Source organism: Sturnira hondurensis, unplaced genomic scaffold (genome assembly GCF_014824575.4).
Source record: "Sturnira hondurensis isolate 20B ecotype Veracruz unplaced genomic scaffold, ASM1482457v3 Scaffold0004136, whole genome shotgun sequence".
NCBI lineage: Eukaryota > Metazoa > Chordata > Mammalia > Chiroptera > Phyllostomidae > Sturnira > Sturnira hondurensis.
The window spans coordinates 20,675,105-20,699,680 of NW_028076767.1; the positions used below are offsets into that span (position 1 = coordinate 20,675,105).

Consider the following 24,576-nt stretch of genomic DNA (forward strand, 5'->3'; position numbering starts at 1 on the left):
CAAACAGAATCACCATCAAATCATATCAACATAAAGACCTACTTCCTCCCTCGTCGTGCCCCATGTACAGATTGTAATATCTGTAGACTCTTCTATTCCCTCCTTTCCACTCCACTGCTTTTGCTCCAGTGATCGTAATGCATCTATTTCTTTATGGTAGGCATGGGGGTGTGCCACCCAGTGCTACCTTCAAGGAGAGACTTGCTGCTCAGCCACAGGGAGCAAAGCCAGCAGATCGCCTCTTGCTGCTTCAGGTCCTTCAGTGTGTGCCTCACCTGCAGAGAACAGTCTCATACAAGGTCATGTGATGAATGAGCAAAGCAGGGGTATAAAAAGGTTCAGCCTTTCTGGCCTACTACAGGACAATTCTGATGAGCAGTATTCACTCCAGAACCCCTTGCCAGGTTGGTTGGCTGTGTCTATGTCAGATCTACATTGCAGCTTGACTTTACCCTCTATTCAATCCTGCTTCCTCTCCCTAGTTAATATCTTGCACCTCAAACTCTGCTTCAGCATCTGCTTCCCAAAAAACCCAGCCTGTGACAACCTCATTCTGTCACCAGCAGCTGAGGAATTTTCTCAATCTTTCGTCTGGACTATGGCCATAGCCTCCTCCTAATTGTTCTCCTGGTCTTTAATTTCTCCAAGTTCTCTTTCATCTTCTACGTAACATTTTTTTTAAAAAACATTGATTTCATCATATCATTTTCCTGTTTTATGAATTTCCCATACTCACTGAGCTAAATTCAGAATCTTCAAACTGACATTCAAGGATTTGTACAACTTGGCTCCATCCTAATTTTCAAATTTTATTTCTTACTACTTCTTTTTGCCCAACTCTGCTTTAGTTGATCAATTTTAAGAGCATATCTTTAAATGACAGAAGTAGTATCACAACAGTTGTGATATAGAAGTTTACCAGGAGAAAAGTGAAAGACTCCTGCTTTCTCCTTCACCCTACACCCTTACCTCAAAGTTATGCCAAGGGTCTCAGTTGCAGGCAATGGGAACCAACTCTGCCAAATGCAGGGGGCAATGAATCTATTCCAAGGTTATCAAGTAATTCCTTAGAGTTCATGCGAAGGCCAGCTAATGAGAGCTCAGAAAATAGGGGTCACTACCAAAGTCACAGCACAGGGGTGGTCAAGGTAAGGACACTACAGCTGGAACCACTCCCTCCCTCACCACTGTAGGCTGCCACCTTAAATAAATTCTACTCCGTCCAGTGTCTTTACACTCTGTTCAAGATTCAAAGTCCTGCTGGGAGCATTCAAAGGACCAAGCCTAGATCATGTTGCCTCTGCCTTTGCTGCAAGGAGTTGGGGGGGGGGGACTTCAGGTATGATATTTTTGGCTTCTCTTAGGGGATGTGGGACCCTGTCTCCCATTAAGATTCACACAGAGGAAGAGGTTTCAGATGTTGGAAAACCAAAAATAAACCCTAAATGTTCACCATGTCTCTCATCATCAGTTTATTTACTCATTCAGTATATGCTTATCAGTCACCTCCCTATATAAGGTTGTATACTGTGTACTTTGGAAGCTACAGAAAGATGAAGACATGATTCTTCTTGAGGAGATCATTGTTTACTTGGGATGATACAATATACACAAGCGAGGATAACATTAGGCAGGATATCCTAATAACTGGAATAAACTCATAAATAAATATGCCGTTTTGTGACTTACTGTTATAGCTCTCATTTATGTATTGAGTTAGAGTTTTTTGAATCCTTTAACTTGCATTTAACATATAGTACTGAGATCTTGTAAACTAGGTATTCTCTGCACTTTAGACTAGGAAACATGCTTAGTGAGGATAGTAAACAGAGTTAAGTAAGTACATAAAGTAAATGTCAGAGTCGGTATTCAAACCCATACCTTCGCGTTCTGGAATTGATGCTTATTCTTCTCTAGGAAAACTGAAGAAATCAGAGGAAACTGGAGGGGGCTGTGGCAGAAAATGTAGGATTTGTGGGCAGGCAAGATGTGACTATACAGAGATAGGAAACAGAACAGCTGGAATAATGGCACAGAGTTGAGAAAAGGCAGAATAAATCTTAAGAAGGATAACTAGCCCAATGTGATAGAAGAATAAAAGAATGGTGGGAAATGAGACCGGAAGGGTAGGCTGGGGTTTCATTGTATTAGGCCTCTGAAACCTGGTGAAGGGTGGGGAAAAAACTGTAAATGATTGAAAGTTGGTGGGCAGAAAGCTACAGAACTCTTCTTTTCTGTTTGCTCAATGTTGCCACCACGATAGTTCAGGCCCTCACTAGCTCTGACCTAGACTGCTAGCATCAGATATTACTCATTTTAATTCCCTCAAAAAGTTGCCATCAATATGCTCTTTCTAAAATATGCCAGTTATCTGCCCAGAATTCTTTAGTCCTTCCACTGTGCATAGCATAAAATCCAAACTCTGTAATACGAAGCGAAGACCCTCCACAACTCAGCACCAACCTATATTTTCTCTAGCTTTCTCTTCAACCCCTCTTAGTCCACTTGGGTTGCTGTAACAAAATTACCATGGAGAGGGTGGCTTAAACAACAAACATTTATTTCTTAGTTCTGGAGACTGGAAAGTCCAAGGTCGAGGTGCTGGCCTATTTGGTATTTGGTGAGGGCCTGCTTTTTGGTTCACAGGTGTCCATCTCCTCAGTGTTCTCACCTGGTGGAAGCAGGGAAAGAGCTCTCTGGAGTCTCTTTTTTAAGGGCATTAGTCCCACTCATGAGTGTTCTATCCTTCCAAAATCCCCACCTCCAAATACCATTATATTGGAGATTAGGTTTCAACGTGTGAATTTGGGTGGGGGTAGGAGTCCACAAACACACAGAGAAGGTATAGCAACCTTCTCCTTTCTCAACTCACCTCTTAGCTCTTCCAATTCATTCTTGTTTTCTCAAATATACTCTGTCCTTTCTGGTCATGCCATTTCATCTTGTATTCCTTTCTCTTCCTGGCTCACTCCTATTCATCTTTTGAAACTGAGTGCAAACGTCATCTCTGCTGTGAAGCCATCCATGATTCACCTACATACAGGATTTGATAAAATCTAATATTTTGTCATGATAAGCACTTAACAAACTAGGAATAGCAGAGAACTTATTCAACCTGATTAAGGCTATCTATTTTTAAAAGCCCACAGCTAACACCATACTTGGTAATAAAAGACTAAAACTTTCTCCCTAAAATCAGAAACAAGACAAAAATTTCTATTTTTCCTGCTTCTATTCAACATTGTATTTGAAGTTCTAGCATGAGCCATCAGGCAAGAAAAAGAAATAAAATGCACCTGGATTGGAAAGGAAGAAGTAAAAGTATATTCAGAAATGACATGATCTTATATGTAAAAAAAATCCTAAAGGATCCACAAAAAAAAGACTGTTAGAGTTAATCAATAAGTTTGGTAAGGTTTCAGTATACAAGATCAATATTTAAAAATCAATTGTATTCCTATACACTAGGAATGAAGAATTCACAAATGAAATTAAGAAGAGAATTCCATTTACAATAGCACATACACTCAAAACCATAAATCCTTGTTGAAAGATATTAAAGAAGGCCTAAATAAATGGGAAAGCATCTTGTATTCATTAATCAGAGACTTTATATGTTAAGACAGCAATATTCCCCAAACTACTCTATAGATTCAATAAAATCTCCATGAAAATCTCATCTCTTTTTTTGTAGAAATTGATGTCCTAATCCTAAAGTTCATATGGAAGTACTAGAGACCCAGAATAGCTCCCTCCAAAAAACTTGAATAAAAACTTTGAGGACTCACACTTGATTTCAAAACTTACTGCAAAGCTACAGTGATCAACATGGTGTTTTACTGGTGTAAAGACAGACTTATAGATCAGTGGAATAGGACTTAGACTCCAGAAATAAACCCTTATATTTGTGGTCGATTGACTTCCTACAAGATGCTAAGATAATTCATGGAGAAGGAGTAATCTTTTCAACAAATTGTGTTGGGACAACTGGATAGCAGAATACAAAGAATGAAACTTGAATCCCAACCTCACACTATCTACACAAATTAACTCAAAGTGGATCAAAGACTAAAATATAAGATTTAAAGTCATAAAACTTTTAGAAGAAAACATAGGCATAAATATTGACCTTAGATTAGTGAATGGTGTCTTAGATATGATACAAAAAGCACAAGCAACAAAAGAAAAAAATGGATACAATAGAATTCATCAAAACAAAATACTTCTGCACTTCACAGGACACTATCAATAAAGTAACAAGACACCCCACAGAATACAAGAAAATATTTATAAATCATATGTCTGATAAGAATCTAGTATCCAAAATACATAAAGTACTCTTATAACACAATAATAAAAAGACAAGTAAATCAATTTTAAAATAGGTACTTTCAAAAAAAGATACACCAGTGATCAATAAGCTCATGAAAATATGTTCAGCATCATTAGACATTAAGGAAATGCAAATCAAAACTATAATGAGATACCATTTCACATAATCAAGAAAGGCTATAATTTTTTTAAAAAGACAAAAAATAATAAATGTTGGGAAGATATGGAGAAGTGGAACACTCATACAATTCTGCTGGGCATGTAAAATGGTGAAGCCGCTTTGGAAAACACTTGATAGTTCCCAAAAAGTTAAACATAGAGTAACCATATGATTCAGCAACTCTACTCCTGGTATATACTCAAGAGAATTAAAGATATGTATTTATATAAATATTTATATATGAACGTTCATCACAGCATTATTCATAACAGCCAAAAGGCGAAAACAACCCAAATGTCTATCAATTGACGAATGGATGAACCAAATGTGGTATATCTGAACAGCAGAATATTATACAGCCATAAAGATGAATGAAGTAGTGATCCATGCTACAACATGGAATAACATTGGAAAGAAGAAGCCAGTCATAAAGAGCCACATCTTGTATGATTCCATTTATACAAACTGTTCAGCATAAGCCATCCACAGACAGAGAAAGTAGGTGAGTGGTGTCTAGTGCTGAAGAAATAGGGTGGTGACAGAGTGACTGCAAAAGGATACAGGGTTTCTTTTGGGGTTTCTTTTGGGGTAAATATTCTAAACTTAAATTGTTGTGATGAATGCACAATTCTAAATATAGTTAATTACATTAAATTGCATACATGGGTGAATCTTATAGTATGTAAATTATATCTCAATAAAATGTTTTGAAGTGGTAACAAAATAATCTTCAATATGAAAAAAGAAAGCAATAGCTCTTTAAATCAATGGCTAGCAAAAATTTAACTTGTTTTTTTAATTTGAAAAAAGCTTCTAAGCTTGCCTGGTGTGGCTCAGTGGATTGAGTACAGGGCTAGGAAGCAAAGGGTTGCGGGCCATATGCAGGGCACATGTGCAGGCCACATGTGCAGGCCAGGTCCCCAGTAGGGGGCGCACAAGAGTCCATCACACATTGATGTTTCTCTCTTCCTTCCCCTTTCCCTAAAAATAAATAATTTTTTTTTAAAAGCCCCTAGAGTTAGGTTAGGAGAGGGTAATTTTTTCTTTGTGTTTTCTCAATCCACAGTCTGCTTGATATTTTTCTGAGTCCACAGGGAGAATTAGGAGGTAGAATTATAATAAAATGTTATACCTGAACTGTCTTATACTGGTAGGGAAACCAAAGCTGGGAAAGACTAAGTGGCTTGTCCCAAGTTCCACAGTTAGCTGGCACAACTGGAAATGGACCTTGGGACGTCTCGCTTTTGACCCTGAACTGTTGCTGTGAGACAGGGCAGACGTCATAGGATGTAGCGGTTATGGAATTACTTGTAGTGATCCTCTGAAAGTTCATGTCCACATCCAAAAGGTGAGGTAAAGAGGCAAGAAAACAGTGGGATGAGAAACTGACCTTTTAGGGAGAAGGTATGATTCTCATTTCAAGGAGGTTCTAACAGAGTAGAGAGTGAATAGAAGATTCATCTGCCTATGCTTACACATGTGAATACTTGTTCATAGTTGTTTGACCTTGGGTTAGTCTGTGCCCCTCTCTGAAAGGGAGTTTTTGATTTCTAAAAGACACCTTCCAGCTCTGATAACTAGGATTCTGAGTTTCAAAGTCCAGACAGCTGGCATTTGGGCAACAGTAAGGGCCCCAGAAGTCCTACCCTTAAGCTTCTTGAAACTCGTTTGGAATGTAGCTTAGGTCTGAACTCAGCCCAGCCAGGAGGTCCAGTTGGAGTTTACACAAGAAATAAACAAATCTGGAATAAATTTAAACAAGTGACTTCCCGAATATTCTAACAGCCTCCTTCTGGGTGGCGTGGCTTACAAGTGCCGCTTGTAATTCCCTGCCGTATAATTCAGTTTAACATTTTATGGCTTGCTTCTATGCCTCCTGGCAGGTAGTCTCAGGTCGAGGTTACCGTGAACCATTCTTCCAATTCAGCCAAGTGTTGCCGGGGCCAATTTGATGCTAAGCATTGTGCTCACTGCTCGCAGGGACAGAGAAATGGATAAGATGAGATCTCTGCCCAGGAGCTCACAGTCTTGAGCATGCAAAACCACTCACCGTTTCCTACCTCCATGTCTTGTCCCACCGGAAGGGTTCAGAGACAATAATGCTCGTGGGGGTGTCATCGAGGATAACAGTGCCTCCTTCTGGGATACCTCTTGAAGAACCTGCCTGAGGCTCTTCTTGAGAAGATGTCACTCTTTTCAGTATTATGTCCATGGAGTTTGGCTTGATTTATTTTTTTTATCATAAATGTACTCATAAGCTGATAATAAACCATGAGCATTCCCCATTAATAATAAAAACCTTTCAATGTTGGGGTCCATGTCTTCACACTTTTTAAGGATCTTGTTGAGGTCTGCAAAAGCTTCTGCTAAACCCTTCACTGTGAATGTTCTTGGTGTATCTTCTTTTTCTTCTCCTGCAGTTTCCTTTTCTCTTGCCTCTTCTTCAGTGAGGCACTCCTGTCCCATTTCCATCATGAGGCAGTTCCTCAGGAGCCACACCCAGGAGCACCTCAATGTCACCCTTATCCACAGCCAGGTTAGGCTGCTCACCATGTCAGCCACAGCCTTGTTGACTTTTGCAACCTCTTCATTCTTGGAAAATCCTTTGAAGTCATAGATGAAGCTCTTGAGGGTCTTCCTCCAGATGCCATTTATACACTCCTTGGTGATATCACCCTAAGCCCAAGCAAGGTTCTTGACACAGTCATAGATGTTGTAACCCTTCCAGAACTACACCAGTGTCCTCTCATCGTCTTCCTCAATGGCAGCAAGAGCCTGGAAAAGGTCCTCCTCTGGGAGAAGGCCTAGAAAGCTTCTATAACTCCTTGGCCCAGTGGTTAGATCAAGGAGAAGGTATTTGGAGGGAGACACACCACTTTAACATCGCGATGAGGATGGCCAATAAAGGAGCATGTCTGGGAGCATCATCGATAATAAGCAAAATCGTGAAAGGTCTGTCATTCTCCAAACAGTACTTCTCCATGTCTCCGGCTTAACAGCTCAGAAGACATCGTGGAAGAGGAGCTGGGAAGTCCATGACTTCTTATCGCTCCTGTGTATACTGACAGCCTGTGCTTGCTGGCCTGCTTGAAGGCCCTGGCTTCTCAGTGGGCTACATCACAAAAGGTTTCAATTCATAGCCCGAAACATTGTCCCCAAGCAAGACTGTTACCTGGTCCTTAAAGGCCTTGAAACCTGGCATTGACTTGGCCTCCTTATACATAGAAGTCCTCTCAGGCATCTGTTTCCAGAATAGGGAGGTTTCATCCAAATCGAACACTGGCAAGCAATTTTCCTCCACAGTCAGCTTATCTAGAGTTTCCAAAAATTCTTTGGCTGCCTTCACAACAGCATTCACAGACTCCCTTCTCGTTATATAATGAATAACCACTCTTGAATCATTTAAACCACCCAGAGCTTGCAGTAAATTCACCATCAGCATCAGGTCAGGCCTTTTTTCCCTGCATTGCAAACAAACTTTTGGCTTTGGCCGTGACCTTCATGGTGCTGAGAGGGACACGTTTCTTGTCTAATTTTCAATCTAGTTCTTTAGAAGTTTCTCCATGTCTGACACAGGCCCTTCTCGAATTTTTGTTAGTCTCATTGCCTTCAGTGAGGCAGATCCATTAACAACTTCCATCGCTTTGGTCTTGTTCTCCAAGATCGTAGCTGCAGTGGAACAGGACATGCCTGACTGGTGAGCAGTACCCATCACTGACTTTCTATTTTCGTAATCCTCAATAACTTGGAATGTGGTTTCTAGGTTAATCACTCGACGTAGCCTCTTACTGGCAACAGTCGCAGCGGACTCTGTGCTTGTGGCCACAATAAACAAAACAACACGAGGCTGCATCAAGCCCCGGACGTGATGCAATCGGGAGATGCGGTCAACACAAGATACCCGAGGCTGCTGCCGGCACTCCGTTTTATAGCAAACTACTCTCTTATAAGTAGAAAGAGTAAACTCTAAAATAATAAAACATGTAGTATAGTAAATACTTAAACCAGTAACATAGCTGTTTATTATCACTATCCAGCACTATGTCCTGGACATAATTGTACGTGCTGTATTTTTATAAGACTGGCGGTGCAGTGGGTTTGTTTATACCAGCACCACCACGAATACCTGAGTGATGCTTTTCCCTCCCATGTTATGGTGGCTATGACGTCACAAGGCATTAGGAATTTTTTGGCTTCGTTGTAATCTTCTGGGACCACCATCGTCTATATGGTCTGTCACTGACTGAAACTCACCACCACACAGCATATGACTGTACTTCGATGTTTATTCTGAGTAAGATGGGAAGCCATGAGAGACTTTTGAGAGGAGGAGCGACATGATCTGACTTCCGTTTGAAGAGTGTCATTGTGGCTACCATGGGGGAAATAGAGCTTAGGGGGCAAAGACCAATTCAGGGAGCCCCACGGACACGTACACTCATTCTAGAAGCTCTTATAACAATATGGGTGGAAAATGATGATGGGATGAACCACGTGTTAGCGTGGATGGTGAAAGTACCTGGGCATTGGACGTATAATGAAGACAGAGCTGATAGAATTTGTTAACAGATTGAATGTGGGTATAAGAGAAATAGAAGAATGAATAAATGACTTTAAGAAATGCAAATCAAAGCCAAAATACGATGCTACTACTTACCCCCCAGAATGGTTAAACAGAAAAACGCAAGCCTAGAAAGGAAGGCGGGGGGGAAGACGATACTGGTGAGGATATAAAACAACTAGGATTTTCATACACTGCTGTTTGTAATGCAGACTGGCACAGCCACTTTGGAAAGCTGGTAGGCCCACTAAAGCTGAACATATGCCTCCTAGGTGTAGATCTAATGGAAATGCTTACATAAGTTCAGTGAAAAACATATATATGACTGGTCATAGCAGTATTCCCTGGAATAGCCCAAACTGGAAACTACCCAAACATTCATGAAGAATAGAATGGTGTAACAAATTATCCCATATTTACATAATAGAATATACAGCAATGAGAATGCACAAATTATTATATGCCTTAGTATAAATTAATCTCACAAATATAATATTGAGCAAAGGAAGCCAGACAAAAAAATTATATGCCTTGGCTGGTGTGGCTCAGGGGATTGAGCGCCTGCCTGCAAACAGAAAGGTCGCCAATTTGATTCCCAGTCAGGGCACATGTCTGGGTTGCAGGCCAGGTCCCCAGCTGGGGACAAGTGAGAGGCAAGTGATTGATGTATCTCTTGCACATTGACGTTTCTATCCCTCTCTTTCTCCCTCCCTTCCCCTCTCTCTGAAAATAAGTTTAAATTTCTTTAAATTATATAGTATATGCTTCCATCTATATAAATGGCAAAGACACACAGAACTAACCTATGGTTATGAGAAGCAGGACGTTGGTTCCCCTCAGGGAGCTGTGACTAGAAGAGGACACAAAGGTTTCTGGGGCAATGGTCTGTTTCTTTATCTGGATGCCAACTATGTCAACCTCCTCACTTTGTGCACATTCACTGAGTTATACACTTATAAATTATGCATTTTTCATATCAGCATTAGGTTTCCATAAATTTCACATTAAAAAGGAATGACTATGGTTTTTGGTCTGAGTAACTGGAAGTTAAGTTCTAATTTTTTAAAAGATTTTATTTATTTATTTTAGACAGAGGAGAAGGGAGGAAGAGAGGAAGAGAAACATCAATGTGTGGTTGCCTCTCACACACCCCCTACTGGGGACCAGGCCTGCAATGCAGGCATGAGTCCTGATTGGGAATCGAATCGGTGACCCCTTGGTTAGCAGGCCAGCGTTCAATCCACTGAGCCACAGCAGCCAGGGCTAAGTTCTCGTTTTTTGAAAGGGGCATGCTATAGGAGAAGTAAGCTTGGTGGGAAATGCATCAGTTTTGTACATATTCAATTTGATACTTAATAAGACACTTATTGCCCTGGTTGGTGTAGCTCAGTGGATTGAGCGAGGGCTGCAAACCAAAGGGTAACCAGTTCGATTCCCAGTCAGGGCACATGCCTGGGTTTCTGGCCTGGTCCCAGTGGGGGCCACATGAGAGGCAATCACACACTGATGTTTCTCTCTCTCGTTCTCCCTCCCTTCCCCTCTCTCTAAAAATAAATAAATAAAATCTTCGAAAAATAAGACACTTATTAGTATTATATTGATATTTATTTGTATTTCCATCCAAGTGGAAATGCTGATAGGCACTTGGGACAAGTCTAAAGTTTAGGAAGAAGTCTAGGCTGCAGACCGAACTTTGGGAGCTTAGCCTTTAGGTAATATGCAAATCCATGAAGCTAGATGGGATCACCTAATACCTAGTGTAGATACAGAAAATGTTTGAGGTCTAAACCCTGCAGATGCTCCAACAGCTAAAGACTAGAGATTAAAGATAAACCAACTAAGAAAACTGAGTAGAAGACAGTGAGGTATGAAGGAAACTAAGACAGAGTGGCATCTCAGAAGCCAAGTGAAAAAAAGTTCCAAGGGGAAGTGAACAACTATAACAGATGCTCCTGGTAGGTGGAGTAAGGAAAGGATTGATTCTTGATTCTTGATGGACAGCATTGGTGACTTTGGTGAGAGCCCTCTGGGTGGTGTGGTAGGGACAAAGCCTCATTGGGGAGGGATTAAGAAAGAAAATGAGGAAACTGATTTGAGACAATGAGTATGAGTAACTCTTTTGAGGAGCTTGGCTTGTTTTATTGGAGAGCAGAAAAGCAGGGTATAAAATACAGTGTTAATTAAGGGTATTAAGAAAAATGTGTGAGCCCTGGCTGGTGTGGCTCAGTTGATTGGCATGTCATCCCACAAATGGAAAGGCTGCCGGTTTGGTTCCCGGTCAGGGCACATGCCTGGGTTGCAGGCTTGGTCCCAGGTCGGATCACACACGAGAGGCAACTGATTGATCAATGTTTCTCTCCCGCATTGATGTTTGTCTCCCTCCCTTTCTCCCTCCCTTTTCCACTCTCTAAAATCAATAAGCATGTCCTCCAGTGAGGATAATGACAGAAGTATGTAATTAAGTATTGAAAGGAGTTACAGGGTTGAGAGGAATGTTTTTCTTTTAGATAATACAGCATGTTTGTACACTCACAGGAATAATCAATAGGAAGGGGTGATGTCAGCATCACGCTGACACCAAAATGAAAAGAAGAGACATTACAAGGAAGCTACAGATGAATATCCTGCACGCACATAGACCCAGAGATCTTCAACAAACTATTAATACATGCAATCCAGAAACACAGAAAATGGTTAATCTGTCACTACCAAGTGGGGTTTATTCCAGATAGTGAAATAATGGTACAACATTAAAAAAATCAATGAAGGTAACTCACTACATGGACAGATGAAAAAAGAAATAAAAATACATCTTGGGACCATGAAGGGAAAGTCAAGAGAACAGCAGATAAGGTCATTCAGGGCACTGACGTCATCAAGCTGCTTAATTAATCAAACCCGAAGCCACTCTTGCTGCAGAACATTTCACTGCATGAGCCAAGAAGATAACACTGGAGCTGAGATTCAAAGGCACTGCCGGAGTGAGCCAGGCAGCTAGTCAGGGGAAGAGGCTGCCAGGCAGAGGGGGCCAGCCAGGGCAAAGCCCTTGGACTCCAGTTGACCCTGCTGGAAAGCTGGTCACCTTCAGGGCTGGATTGAAGAGTTCCAGAGTCAAAGATTTCATGAGGTTGGAGAAACAAATTCACTTACTGGGGCAGATCTGAGCATCTCCTTTTCGTCTTCTTGAAAGTTGTGTCACATGGGAGCTGAAGGATCCAGTCACTGGCAATTTTGTCCCTGGGCTCATAAGATTGGAAACAACGCACTGGGTGTCTTCTTGTCAGCACTCGATCTATGAGACATGAAGAGATAAATCACAATAAGGCTTCTGTTTTAAACATTGGCTTTTACTTTATATATGTCCATATTGCCCATCTTAAATGTTTTTTATCTTGATATTTTATTAATATCAACTTAATAACTACATAACATTGAAAGACCATGTTCACTCAAATATTAGTTAAAAATGTATTTGTCAGTATATATTTTTAAATTTATTTGCCCCCATCTAATAATAAAAAATAATATTATGGAAAATATGGAAAACCAAAAAAAGTAGAAAGGAAGGGGGAAAACCAAATTTCACCGATAAATATTACTATTTAGAGATATTTCTCTTTAGAATTTTTCTGTTATCATTAAAGTAACTGGAATCATAGTGTATATTCTGCTTTATTTGTGTATCACTGTGATAACGTTAGTGTCATTACAAAATTTTAACGATTATTTTAATGGCTGCAGAAATCACCATGTCGCTGTGTCATAGCTTCTTAACCAGTCTTCTGTCCTTAGAATCTGTATTTGTTTTTACTTCCTCACCATCACAAATATGTATGGTGGTACATAAAGGTTTTTATCTACTAGTTAAAAAAATAAAGAAGGAAAAACACATGATAATCTCAATTGATGAAGAAAACGCATTAACAGCCCTGGCTGGTCTGCCTCAGTGGATTGAGTGCTGGCCTGCGAATCAAAGGGCCGCCAGTTTGATTCTCAGTCAGGACACTTGCCTGGTTTGTGGGCCAGATCCCCAGTAGGAGGCGATGAGAGGCAACCACACCCTGATATTTCTCTCCCTCTCTTTCTCTCTCCCTTCTCTCTAAAAATAAATAAATACAATCTTAAAAAAGATAAAAAGAAAAACAAGAAAAAGAAAATGCATTAGCAGAATTCAACATCCATTCACGTTGAAACCTCTCAACAAAACAGTAACGGAAGGAAATCTCCCCCTCCAAAGGGGATCTACGGGAGGGCTATTATAGTTTACGGTGGAAGACTGACTGTTTTCTCCTTAAGATTGGAATCATGGCAAGGATGTTCACTCTTGCCACTCCAGTAACATCCAGCAACTTCTAACTAATGCAACGAGGCAAGGGGGGCAGGAGAGACATGTGGAATGGAAAGGAAGAAGTAAAATTCTCTGTTGGTAGCCAACATAATCGTCTATGTAGAAAATGATATTAAATCTACAAAAAAAAAAAAAAACACAAACACAAACCTCTCCCAGAATTAATTAGCAATGAGTCTGGCAAAGTTCTAGAACACAAAGACATAATAAATAAATAAATTATACTTCTGTATACTGGCAATGAGTAATTGAAAAATAAAATTACCTATGGGCTTCTCACAGTGTACCCATGCCAGAGTAAATTGCAGCCTTGAACCATTGCCCAGCCTCCTTATCTGTGGGCTGTGAGCACCAAAGGGGGTTGTACAGTGTGAAAAAATAGACAAAGAAAAGAAAAACAAAATTAAATAAACAATGTCATTTACATTGTGCCAAAATAATAAAGTACTTAGGGATAAATATAACAAAATATATGATAGATATTTATGTGGAAAACTATAAAGCTCCAAGGAAGGCAATCAGAGAGGCTCTAAATACATGGAATGAGAAAACATGCTCACTGATTGGAAGGCTCGGTTCTGTTGCCACTTCTCCCCAAACTGACATAAAAAGTCAACACAAATTCCCTCAGGATTTTTGGGCAGATACCAGTAAGTTGACCCTAAAGTTTATTCAGAAAGGCAAAGGGACTGGAAAGCTGAAACCACTTTGAAAAAATAGAACATTGTTGGAGAGCTCGCACGATCTGATTTCGAGTTCCTCGACCACTCCACTAATAAAGACAGTGTAGTATTGGCAGAAGGAAAGAAGCACAGATCAATAAAACAGAGCAGGGAGTCCAGAAATAGACTGACACAAACACGGTCCATCGATTTTTTTTTTACAAAAGGATAATGGAGAAAGGTTGTCCTGTCAACAAATGATGCTGGAGTAATTGGACATCCATGTGCAAAAATGTTAACCTTGACCTGCGCCTTAATTGTTTTTATTTTAAAACTTTAGTTGGAATAGATCACAGACCTAAATGTAAACCTATGAAATGTTGAGAAGGAAGCAAAGGAGAAAGATCTTGGTCCCTTTGGGTTCGACAGAGTCCTTTAAACGCAACGTTAAAGCAACATTCATAAAAAGCAAATCTGGTAAATTGCACTGTAGAAATAGAGAGCATACCAGTGTTCCAGGGCTTCAGGGGAGAGGGGTTTTGACTACAAAGTGGTAACGTGGAAATTTTGTGTTTTGTTTGTGATGGTTACCTGAGTGTGCATTTGTCAAAACTCACAGAACTATATACCCCCCAAAGTGAATTTTACTGAAGTAAGTTATAATTAAGTTATATATACATATATACAACACACATGTATACATTTTTAAAAAGTTTTCCTCCTCATATTACTATCAGGTCACATCTCTAGATTCTGTATTTGTACAACTAACTTTTCTGAGCCCAAGATTAGGACTGCTTGAATCCCCGTTCACGTTTCGTTTCCTCTCATTCCAGAACCTAAAACGTCACCATTTGGAATGTATGCTTTTTGAGTAGGTTATTCTTCCTGTCTCAAGAAGGTCCAACTCCTATTATTAGGAGTGGTAAAATAACACGCCATCTGCCATTAGCACTTAAGCAGGGATCCGGTTATTGGGTTAACTAGCTGTCGTTGTGGATGGCAGAGGCAGGCCTCTGAGGGCCAGGACACAGGGCAGACGTGCTTTGACGGGAGGAAAGGGAAAGGCCGGCAGCCCAGCGCCAAGATGGGGCCCTAGAGGCTAGATGGGGAGGGGAGCAGGGATGGGAGCGCGCCAAGAACACACTGCGCTAACTTCACAGCTCTGCCTCCGGCTGGCTCTGGACTTCAGCCAGTCTCTTCCTTAAACTTCCATTTCCTCTCTTCTGAATCAGTCCAGTCTCTACTCACATCTGTTCCATAGTGTGACCAAGATCTTCTTCCTCTGTCTCCATTTATTCAACAGATATTTATCATAACGGACTCTAATAACACTCTCTTCTGGTGGTACAACACGAAAACCTTTGTAAGTCTGCTTATCTCTTTTGATCCAAAGGAAGAGGAATTAGCCCTAATTTCCAGGGATGGAAGCAGAGGCTCAGAAAGGTTAAGTGATCTACCCAAGGTCACCCTTTTAATTGAGGCCTGGACTCTTCCCATTATTTATACTCTGCTGCCCCCTACTGTGCACTTAGCATTAGGCAACACATAGTTGCTACCATGTAAGAGTGCTTACATTTATTCGTTAATGTAATGAATAATTATTGAGATCCTACTATGAGCCAGAAACAAAGACAGGCATGGTCCTGTGCACATGGAGCTTATGATGCAGAGGGGGAGGCTGAATTACACAAATAACTACAGAATTACAATTTGGATAAGTATTATGCAGTACAAGGCGCTATATGAGGGTGTAGATTAAGGACTATGTATCCTAGTCTGGAAGATTAGGGAAATCTTTCATGAAGCGGAATTCCTAGGAATGGATCACTTATTGGCTATGGAAGAGGTTAAGGAGCTCTCAGGTTCGAACTCGGCAGACGGAGCACTGTTACTAGATTGGGACAGCCTAGAGGGTGAGATTCTGAATAGAAAGAGTATGAGCTTGGCTTTGCCTTTTGCAGTTTGGAAATCCTGTGAGACATTTAGGTATAGCTGTGGAGTGAGCAATTGGACTTAGGAGTTCAGGAGCAAGGTCTAGGCTGGAGACAGACGTTTGGGAGTTGATGGAATGCCGATGGTATTTGAAACTGTGGCAACAGGTGAAATCTCTAAGTAAGAAAAAATCAGAAAGAGAAGAGGGCTTATAACTGCCCAGAGAAACTCCTGAATGTAAAAGGTCAATTAGAAGAGAAAGAACAGAAAAGGGAACCTGGAATGAGGAGCTTCAGGGTGTGATAGTATCAAAGCCAAGGGAAGAGTGCATTTCAAGAGGGAGACTGGAGAACCGAGGTAGGAGTTCTGCGTAGAAGTCACGTAGAGGTTGTGTGCCTGGCTAGTCTGTGAAACAGAGGCCTAGAGGTTGAGAGGACCAGGCCAGGACATCCTCGGAGACCCTCCAGAGGCCACTGGAGTTTGTTGTCCTGGAGCAGTAGTCTTCGTGCTTTTTCTCACATACCACCAGAAGTAATTTTGATCAATGATGCCACTCCATCATTAAAGGGTAGTTCCCTGAAACTGATAGTTTTAATCGTTCCTCTGTCACCTCCAGGATTTTTTATTGCCCCAGGCAATGTACCATAGTAAGGTCTGGGGATCTCTCCCTCTCTCTCTCTCTCAATGATTTTATTTATTTACTTTTAGAGAGAGGGAAAAGAAGGAAGAAAGGGAAAGAAACATCAATTGGTTGCCTCTCGCTCACCCCCCCAGCTGGGGACCTGGCCTGCAACCCAGGCATGTGCCCTAGGCTGGGAACCAGACCTTTCGGTTCATAGGGCGGCGCTCAATCCGCTGAGCCACACCAGCCAGGGTGGGATATTCCTTTCTTATGAAGATTAGCAGAACTACAATTATGAAGTCAAAGCCAGCTTGGAGCCTTAAGCCCAGGACCTTTCTCAGGTAGAATACATACGGAAGCTGAGGATCGGGAAATTAATTCCTTTAAAAATATCAATACACGAGTACCCTTTAGAAAGTCTTCACGTATCATAGGGATATCGCATACCCCCATTTGAAAACCAGTGTTGCAAAGGATTATGGGCAATCTGAAACTATTGCCAGGTTCCTGGAGCCTGAAACTGACTGATGAGAACAGCTGGCCCTGATGGAATCAGACCCCTACTTTAACTACCTGACACCTATAAGGAGTTTCAGAGATAGGCGTGGGTGGTTTGGGGGATCCTCCAAAGGAGCATCTGTCAACAGTTCAGGCATCTCCCACCAGTCCAGGGAGCCATCTGAAACTCCATCACAGCTCTTAGAAGCAAGAGCCAGCCAGCAGGGCCTGCTGGCCTCAGTGACATCAGAGTCCCATCCAGCTTAGCAACATGAAGGCGAGATGTTAACTGTGAGGCAATATGGCTGATTACGTAGCGCACCCCTCCAAACTATCCATCCCAACTCATTCTCTCAACTCCCATGGGCTTAGGTGGTGTGTGAGGTGTTAGGGTTACCCTCCCCCCCAAAAGAGCATAAACCGTAGGTCAAACCCTTGAGATAATGAGGGAGCTAATTTAAGGTCTTGTCATAACAGTAATACAGACCCACATTGTTCTTTCCGACACCTGTCTAATGCTCCTCTATTTAGACATAGCAGTTTTCCCAGCTGGAAAATAATTAGGTTGCTTTTGATCTTTTGTAATTATGAAGAAAGCTGCAATGAATAATTTTGTATGTTTGTCTTTGTACATATGCAAAGGTTATCTATCTAAGATAAATTCTCAAAATCAGAGTAGCTGGGTCAAAGGTGTGCTCATTTTCAAGGTAATTGAAAAGCTAATTCGTGCTCCAAGATAGTATCCAATTTATGCCCCTTCCAACAGTACTTTGCTCATGCCCTCTTTGACACTCTGTAATATCCAAAGTTTTTTTTAATATCTGCAGTCTTGTGAGAAAACAATAGCTCATTGTTTTAATTTGCCTTTCTTTAAATGCAAATGAAGTTGGTCTCTTAAAAGTATATATAAGTCCGTTCATATTTCTCTTTACCTGGAGCCCATTTGTCCTTTACCACTTTTGAACTGGGTGATATGTCCTTTTCTTATTGGTTCTTAAGAGCCGACGTGTGTTAAGAAAACTAATACTAAATATTTTCCCCAGTTTATTGTAAAACTTACTTTATCTCTGGAGGCCTGAATTTTTGAAACCTCCAACCTAAAGTGAACAGCTCTTCCTTCTATTTCAGTATATGTCCTCTGTTTGGGGAATGGCCTTCAGAGACCGTTACACTAACTTTTTAAAAAATTTAACATATTTATTTATTTAATAGAAAATATATCTGTATGATTTTTAAAAGGACACTAAGATGTCTATAGTAAAAAGTCTCCCTCTCGCCCTGTCCTCACACCACATAACCACACAGTCACCCTCCAGTAAGGCGTTCGCTGTCCCTTCCATACTCCACCTTTGTACCGGCAAACGAGAAAGTTCATTCTCTCTCTCTCTTCCCCCCTCTCTCTCCTTTTCTCCCATAATATCATTACATAAATAGTACCATACTATACCCAGTATTCGGCTTCTCGCTGTTTTTTTCATTTACCATTATATTTTGGAAGTATTTTCTAGCGATTCATAAAGTACTTCCTCATTATTTGTAATGGCCTCAATATTGATCCATTGTATGACCCTCACTTTGATTATGCTCTTAAGGGGAAAATCTAAGTGGAAAATACCCCCAAATCATTTGAAACTGGATCTTGAGACTGAGGCAGGGGACTGAACTGGGATTTCTTTACATCCTTAATGACTGGACCTTTTCCTCCCTCCTTCCTTTACCCCCCATTTTCAGCCAATGAAAACTTCACACAATCTTCCATTGCTTGTAACTTTTAAGCATGTGTGGTGTATATTGCACATAAAAAAATTACCCGTTGACACAGGCTCATCTCACATACCACTTCCTTTCTGAGGCCTCCCTTGATCTCCCCAATTTCCCCCGCCAGAGTGGCCGCACTCCCTCACAATCCTATACGGCATTGTAATGTGTTCAGGGTATCTGTCACATGGAATACCTGCTCAAGTCTCATCTTTTTTTTTTTAACCTGAAAACCGTCTCACTTGCCACAGTACCTTCAAGAGTGGCTGCTTAGTCATGTTTATGGAATCGTTAAGGCGATCGGTGAGCAAAGGTGCAAGGAGTTAAGCACATCCCCTTTCGTGTTGGGCTCTTGGATTTTAGTCCTGGTTTTGCTCTCTTCTAGGTGTATCACTGGATAAATCACCTCCCCTCTCAACTTTTCCTTAGAATCCACTTCATAGGACAGTGGTGAGGATTAAACGAGATAACGTTGAAAAACGGCTGGGCAGGTACCAGGCCCTCATTAAACGCTGGCTGCTGCAATAAGGATTCAGAAGAAGGAGAGAAGTCAGACAGACTTCTACATCTCTCAGATTTCAAAGAAGCACTTCATTCTTTCCTAGTTCTGTTTTAGGTTCTTTGGGGATTTTGTTTTATTTTTATGTTCTGTCTTTATTTGGGGGATAAATTTGGCCAGCTTCAGGCCTAGGGCCCCCCAGCAAGCAGCACAGGCTGCCCAGTGCCGGAGATTTTTGTGATCACCAGTTATTTCCTTCCTTGATAAGAATTATCTCTGCCCTGTGATTGAGCTCGTAAGTCAGTTTCTTCCTGTCAAATGTTAAAGGAAAAACATTCAATGACACTTGTTAAAGCACAGTGAGGAAGACCTGACTCACAGTAGGGGCACTACTGCAGTAGGCACAGGGTGCACTGGGCTGGAATTTTGCAGCGGGTGAGAGCAGTTAATCTCCACTATGAATCCACCATGGTCCAAGTGGAAGTTTATAGTCAGGAAGCAGGTCAAGAGTAGTGGACAGATAATTACTAAGGAGAATCATCAGGGGTCCAGGATTCCAGCTGAACGAACCTAACAGGATTCTTGCTGAAGAAAGGCCAGGATGATTAAACATCACTTAGGGATTGGTGGAGGATGAGGAACCCAAAATCAGATATCAAGGTGATCACCAGCTATCGAGGGTGGGGGTTTCTAATTAACCTGACTTCGCAGGGTTCAAAACTAGATTTGCAAGGAATCTTGGCCCCCAATGGAAGGCATTCTGATATCTGCAGTGAAGGAGCCCATGTGATCTGGGGGGAGGGGGATGGGGATGTTCCACAGCATGAAGAAGAGCACAGTGTCTCGGAACTTCAGAGCTTTTTAGTTCCGTTCTCAACTTTTCTTGCCTCATTGCAACAGCCTCTTAACCCATCTCCCGCTAAGGTCAAGAACTGTTGTGAGGAAAGCAGCCTGCACAGGGCTGAACAAACCAACCAATAAATGCAAGTCCCCCTCTAACTTCCTCCGCGCTGGCACCAGATTTACATGCCCAGAAGTCCTCTTCCGCCCTCTGACTGTGGACGAGTTACCCCAGCTCGCAGCCAACCTTCCACTGGCATCTTTACGTCCTCAAGGAGCTCGCTACCGCAGCAATTCTGCCCCTCTCTCTGCTGGAGCCTTCTCAGCCAATGTTTAGACAGTATTTTTGCCCATCTTGAAAACAAACAAAACAAACAACCTTTTTTGACTCTACTTCCTCCTCCAGCCGCCACATTTTCTCCTTCCATTTGTAGCAAAACTCCTTGAAAAAGGTAAATGTACTCAACATTTTCAATTCCTCTCCTATTCTCTCTTGAGCTTACTTCAATCAGATTTTTGTCCCCTGCATGACACCAAAACTCCTCAAGATCACTGATCCCTCCACATTGGTTAATCAAATGATCGTTTCTTAGTCATCACAGTATTTGATCTCTAAGCACCATTTAGCCCAACTGATTACTCTTTGTCCCTCAAAACACGTTCTTCACTTGGCTTCTGGGGTTTCTCCCAGTTTTCTCATCTTTGCCTGTTCCTTCTCAGTGTCTTGTGTGGATTCCTCTAACTTTAGAGGAATTTTGTGGATTCCTCTAACTTTTGTGGATTCCTCCCTCTATTTTTCCAACCTCTAAATATTAGAGTTGCCCCAGGATTGATTCATCAGAACTTTTTCTTTCTCTCTTGACACTCACTTCCTAAGCAATTTCTTCTGGTCCCTTGGTCTTTAAATATTGCCTATATTCTGAAAACCTCAAAATCCTCTTTCAGTCTAGATCTCTTTCCTGAATTTAGACCCACCTACAAGGCAGGCTACTTGCCAGTTCCACTTGGGTACTTAACCCACTGAACATCACCCACTTTTAGTCAAACCAAAACTCTCAATATTTCTTTTCAGACCTGTCCCTCCTGCAGCTTTCTTTGTGTCCAATAATGGCAACTCCATTTTTCTAGTTACTTGGCTCAAAAAGTTTGGTGTCATTTGTCCCTTGTCTTGTTCTCATACCTCATATCCAACCCATTGCCAAGTTTTGTCAGCTCTACTTCCAAAATTTATTGAAAATCCAACTACACTTCACTGTCTTCCCTTTGACCCTGGCCCAGGCCACCATCAGCCTGTACCTTGATCATAGCAGTAGCTCCTACCTGGGCTTTCCGCGTATTGCCTCTCTACCTGTTCTCGGAGCAGCAAACAAAGTGCTTTTGTTAAAGATAAGTCAGAAGTTGTCTCTTCTATTTTCAAAACCTTCCCTTGGCTTTTTATGTCAGGTAGTTGAAAAACCTTCCCTTTCATAACCCTCATCTTCTAATACCCTCACCTCTCTTCCTGTCCAACCACACTGGTCTCCACGTCGTTCTTCAAATTTACCAGGCGCGCCCTTGCCTCGGGATTCTTCACTTCCTGTTCTCTTTGTCTGAATTCATCTCTCCAAGACACCTGCATGGTCCACTCCCTTGGCCCCTCAGGTCTTCAGTGAAAATATTTCTATGTGATTGTAAATCTCTCTAATAGACTACAGGCAACAACTATAACTTAATCTTCTTTAAGTCTCCAATCCAGCCAGCACCCAAAATACATGTAACAAATATTCATTGAATGAAGAAATAAGAGAGGACCCTGACTGGTGTGGCTTAGTGGATTGAGTGATGGTCTGCAAACCAAAGTGTCGCCAGTTCGATTCCCAGGCAGGGAACATGCCTAGGTTGCAGTCCATGTTTCCAGTAGGGGGCGCACAAGAGGCAACCACACATTGATGTTTCTTCCCCTCTCTCCTTCCTTTCCCCACTTTCTAAAATAAATAAATAAAATCTTTAATGAAAAAAAGAAATAAGAGAAGAGGCGGAGGGAAGGGAGGTCTCCCATTTCCCTAAAGCGAGTCTGGCACAGATATAATGCTTCTTGATAATATTATCAGTATCAAAGTTTTTCCTAATATTCACTCAGTTAACCCTGTAGTTTACAAAGTGAATCTCAGCCCTTCATATGGTCCCTTTCATGAAGTGAAGAGGACAATTGTTATGAGTTTTATTTTACAAATGAGAAAACCAAGGCTCAAAGAGATAAAATGACTCGCCCCAACGCTCCCACGAAGCAGTGACAGCCCATCCCTGAGACCAGGATCTGACTCAGAAAGGGACTCTGCCTCATTTCTGTGAAGACGCCACCATTCATCCTTCTGGAATTGCCATTAGTTACTCCAAACTCTTTTCCCTCTTCCTCTTTGCCCAGTGTTTCCTAAATCTGTCTCCTTCCCTATTCTAGAAAAAAATGGGGTTCTGAGGTCAGATTGCTCCAGTTCTCCCACTTATGAATCCTGTGCATTTGGCAAACTTATTCAGAGTTTCTACTTCTCTATCCTAAATTAAGGGTAATAATAATAGTGTCTATTTCATAGGGTTTGTCTGTGAGGATTAAATGAGATACAGCACAGTAAAAGGTTTAGCCTAGTGCTGTGTACACAGTAGGTATTTAACAAATGTTACTCAACTTCGTTACCAGTAGTTCTTTATACCTAGACTATTGCAGTGGCCTCCCAGGTAATCTGTCTGCCGCCCGTGGTCGGTGTTCTGCACACTGGGATGGGAAGGGAACTGACGTGGAACATCTATTAAGTGCTAAGCACTTCATCCTTACAGCAACCTTAGGCGGTAATATCAGCATCACTTTATAAAGATGGAATAGAGCCAGGAGTTTAACATAGGTCTGCCCCTAAAGCATGTTCCCTCTCCACTCTTCCAAATTACCAGGCAACTATAAAACACCATTTTCCACACATCATCCTGCTCAAAACAAACAAACAAACAACAACAAAAAACCTTCGATCGCCACCACTCCCATTACCCTTCAGAACATAACCCAAATTCCTTATTCTAGGAACTAAGGTTTGGTACTGTTTCCCTCACTTCCCAGCACTTTCCTGTAGGAAGCTGCGTTCAAGAGAAGCTCATCTGCCCCAATCATATCCTGTCTGCTCTCGCCTTCCTACCTGACAAGACCTCTCCAACCCCCTCCTCCTGTTTGAATCCGCCCTTCCTTCGAGGCCTAGCGAGAGGCCCGCCTGCTCCACAACACCCTCCCAGGCTTCCCCACGCCCCCTCAGGTCTGCCCTGACCCCGAAGCTCCTGCCCGGATCCTTTTTGACACTTGGTGTTTGCTGCCCTGTGTTTCCTCGCATGGATGTTTTCCTCGCCAAGCTGTAAACCGCTACACTTCAGGAAGCCAGCCTGCTTTTCTTCTGTATCCAAGTAGTCCAGAGTCCTCCATATATCTAGAAAGTGCCCAATAATATGGGTTGTTTCAGATGACAGATGATCTTCCCAGCTGGGCGATCTCTCTCTCTCTCTCTCTCTCTCTCTCCTTCTCTCTCTCTCTCTCTCTCTCTCTCTCTCTCTCTCTCTGCTGAGGGAAGGAGCTTCACCTTAATTTCCCCTAATGTCTCCCAGGGCCGCCCCTCGAAGCACTCCTCGGCTCTGTTCTTCGGGTTCTCACCCTCCCTGCCCAGGGCAGACCCTCACACCCTCTCCAGGGCTGGGTATTCCTTCAGCTCCTTTCCCTCCGACCCGGCGCAGCTCCGGAGTCCCACGCCCAGCCCACCGCCCCTCCGACTCTTTCCTGGGGGGCCAGTCCTCAGGCTTCGGACCCTACGCCCCAGAGCCACCACGCGGCTCTGTCTCCGGGAGGATTCGCTCAGCCTCTCGCCCCGCCCTCCGGGCTGCCCCTCGGGCCCCCTCCTCCAGTCCCACCCTTCGGACCCGGCCTCCGAGCTGCTCTTTCCGCCCCCGGGACCCCTCCCCGGCCCCGCTCCGCGACCAGCGCCCCCGGCCGGTCGGGAGCCGCCGCCCCGCGNCCACTGTAGGATGATGACGACGCGCCAGACTCAGAACTGAGAGTGCCTTCTCGGCGGCGGGACAGTGAGTCCAGTGAGTGGCTCTTTCTTCCCGCCCGCGAACTCGTGGGCGGAGCTTGGGGTCGGGCTGGGGATGGACTGGAGGATGCCTTGCGGGCAGCACGGGGTGCGGGCGAGGCCGGGAGGCTGGCACTGCTGCAGCTACTGCTGCTGCCCGCGCTCTGCTGCCTCCCGGGCGCCGCGCGGGCGGCGGCGGCGGCGGCGGGGGCCGAGGAACGGGCGGCGGTGGCGGCGCGGGCGGCCGGGGCGGAGGCGCCCTTCGCCGGGCAGGTGCGGCTG

The 24,576-nt window shown here is 42.7% G+C and overlaps 2 protein-coding genes across 3 annotated transcripts in view; one reads left to right on the forward strand and one right to left on the reverse strand.

The window, feature by feature from the left end:
- Nucleotides 1-24,576, reverse strand: part of MMP24OS (MMP24 opposite strand) — an 85,203-nt gene that overhangs the window by 17,560 nt on the left and 43,067 nt on the right. The window lies entirely within an intron of this gene.
- MMP24 (matrix metallopeptidase 24) overlaps nucleotides 24,499-24,576 on the forward strand; it is a 41,869-nt gene continuing 41,791 nt past the window's right edge. The window contains exon 1 of the mRNA XM_037043928.1: nucleotides 24,499-24,567. The gene's annotated coding sequence lies outside the window, so the exon portion shown is untranslated. The remainder of the gene's footprint in view (nucleotides 24,568-24,576) is intronic.